Here is a 3,435-nt window from a genome sequence, read left to right on the forward strand (position 1 = left end):
TATAATATTAGGCCTTAAAAAGAAGGAACTCTTGATATTTATGACAACATGGATGAATCTGGGGCGTTAGGCTAAGTAAAATAAACCAGATCCAGAAAAACAAATATTGCATGATCTCATTTAAATGTAGGATATAATAAAATAACCAAAACCCCGAATTCATAGTAATAGAGTAGAATAGTGTTTACCTGGGCTGGGTCATGGGGAATTATTGTTAGATAAGTGCAGAGTTTGATATTTATGACAACATGGATGAATCTGGGGCGTTAGGCTAAGTAAAATAAACCAGATCCAGAAAAACAAATATTGCATGATCTCATTTAAATGTAGGATATAATAAAATAACCAAAACCCCGAATTCATAGTAATAGAGTAGAATAGTGTTTACCTGGGCTGGGTCATGGGGAATTATTGTTAGATAAGTGCAGAGTTTCAGTGAAAAGAGTTCTGGAAATGGGTAGTGGTGATGGTCGCACAATATGAATGTACTTTATACCACTGAATTGCACATTTAAAATGATTAAGATAGTAAGTTTTATGTGTATTTTGCTACAATACAAAATAATGAAAATAAATAATTAAAAAGAACATTTTTTAAAAACGAATTGAATTTCTGGAAATTTAAGATATTTTGTGATGAGACTCCTTATCTTATTTAAAGCTTATGTTTTAGCAGCCATCCTCTGATACTGCTCCAGTGTTTGAAAGGTGGCATTGCCTCATTCCTGTTAGGTAGGAATGGAAGTGCGCGATCTCCAATTGGCCTCTGTTGATACTCAGAGTGCAAGAGGGACTCCTTATTACTACTGTGCAAGGTTGAGACTCCCATTAGGCTTCTGCTGATACCAACCTGGCTGGGAGAGGCAGAAGCCTTATTACTGCACTCCATATGGTCTGATATAATGGGATGGTGGCCTTTTTACTGATAAGGGGTAGTGATGGTCCTGGTTCTCTACAGGCCTTCCCTGACATCACCCCAGTGGGGATGGAGGAGTGCCTCACTGTTGCTGGGTGGCTGTAGATGTCTAGGCTCCTCACATTGTCTCCACTGATACTGCCATGGATTGGGGGCGAGGTGGACTCCTTACCCTAGAGGTGGTGAAATTTCTGTCTCTCTAGGTATTCTCTGACACCACCACAATTAGAAGGGGGAAGGGCTCTTCATTACTGCTAGATGGGAATGGAAATCCAGTCTCTCCTCATGGTCTTTATGACATTTGAGGTGGTGGGTGGAACTAGTTTTTACCCAGAGAGGATAAAAGTTCTGGCTCCCCACTCACCTTTCTCTGACATCACCCTGGCAGGGTCAGAATCTGGAGTGCTTCTTTACATCCATGCAAGGGTAGAAATCTAGGCTCTCTACTTGACCTTCACAGGAGGTAGGGGTTGGGATGCACTGCAGTTTTTTTTCTATGGTGTTTGGCAGTTACTGTCTAAAGGTTTTATTCCTGGAAGGAATTTAAAAAATTATGTTTACTCCATATTTCTGGAAGCAAGAGTGCCCTAAGTGACTCTTGAAAAGTATTTGTATTACATGCCTTAGGACTAACAACAAAAATCAGCTTAAATATTGAACTCTAAGTAATAGTTTCATTGTTGTTTTTGTTGATTTGATTTTTCTTCAAAAAACATGGGTTAAAAATTCCAGAAATGATTTCTGTGCAGAATGACATTGAGGACATAAATAAATTATATACACAGTGGATAAGTTTCTCCCTGTCAGCAAAGGGGATTACAATCATTGAAAGGGAGAAGGTTGAAATGAATCCTGTGTTGAACTGGAATTAGGGTAACAGTACAAACCCATGGTTTTTAATATGAACATAAAAGAGATTAAAATAAGGACACACCCATCTCCTAGATCTGTCCTCTGAGAGGACCTAGTAGCAATGATAGATACCTCAATAGCAGTGCGCACACTTAGCACCCAGGTCTTGGTTTATAAACACCATTACCTACTGGAAAAATAAACAGAACTCCATTGTGAAATGTATGATGCCTGGGGCAGGCAACATACAAAATATGTACGTAACATCTTGTGCCCCAAAATAAGAAATGCTCAAAAAATGATGGGGTTGTGTCAAATGGACTCAGGAGTCAACTTGAAGGGGTCTCCACTAACTAATGAAATCTGTAACTATTTGCATATTTAAATAAATAAGCTTAGTAAAAAATTATAATGCATTTAATAGAATAATAATCAATGAGTGAACACATACATACATTTTTACATGAGAAGGGAAATCTCTTTACAGCAAAAAAAATCTACAGTAGAATCCAACTTAAAAAGTAGAACGTATGATAAAAATAGAAAGTCATCTCTGGACAATAAGCATGGTAATAATTGAATGAGGCAGGAATCATCAATGGATACTAAAACTAGTAGATGAAAAAATTGACATCATGTGCATGGCTGACTGATGCTCCAGAAGAGAATCTAAGCTGCCTAGGCTTGTCTTTGAGGCTTTTCTTCAATCTGGCCCCAACCTACATTTGTTCCTCTTGTCACCATTGGCCTGGGCTCCCCCAATGCAATCTGCCTATGTCTTTCACTTGCCCCTCTCCACATCAAACCAAATTCTTAAGATCAACTCATTCTACACGTGAGCCCTTTTGTAGTTCAGTGCTCTGGCAGAGACAAAAAAAGTTGGGGCCAGGCCCACAATTTAGATGCCATCAGTTCTTCGCTGTTTACATCCTATGACTAGCAGCTCCGCCTTCACCAGGACATCCAACTACCTACCCTGGGACCCTCCCCCAGGACTCTGCTTGGCACACATTATTTCGAACATATATGGGCTCTTAGGTGTTGTCCTGGAAGTGCACAGATCTACCCATTAGCTAGAAATAGTCACAGGACCCAAATTAAACTTCAAAGGTGGCTGGAGAATGTAGGGGAGTTTATGGAAATTTAATAAGCACTAGATTTTTGTTGGTGGTGGTGGTGGTGCTGGTGGTGGTGGTGGTGTTTATATTTTGCCAAATGCTGTATTTTTCTCATATACTTTCATAGATAAGTAAAGTAAGACACAGAGAGAAGAAAATACTTGCCCCAAATCACACCACTGAGGAAAGGTAGAATTAGAAGATAGGGCTCTTTGATGGCAAAATCCAACTTCTTTCTACAACATCCTGCTACTTCTGTCCTCCTAGAGCTCACAGTATCACAGCCCTTTTCCATACACTCATATGTTCCATCACTTAAGATTTTGATTGTAAGCAGTGGGATGTTGGTAAATGGTTAACGATTGGTTCTCAGAACAAAACAAAACAAAACAAATCTCTGATTGGTAGTCTTTATTACTTTTAATGGAATAAATAATCTCAGCATGACCAGTTTCAAGTTACCAATTTTATTGCATATAAAAGCAGGACGATGTGCACACAGGTGCAAGCTGGCCTCAACATATCACTGGTTATAAATAATAGGAAGGG

The sequence above is a fragment of the Pteropus alecto genome, unplaced genomic scaffold, assembly GCF_000325575.1.
Source record: "Pteropus alecto unplaced genomic scaffold, ASM32557v1 scaffold36, whole genome shotgun sequence".
Classification (NCBI taxonomy): domain Eukaryota; kingdom Metazoa; phylum Chordata; class Mammalia; order Chiroptera; family Pteropodidae; genus Pteropus; species Pteropus alecto.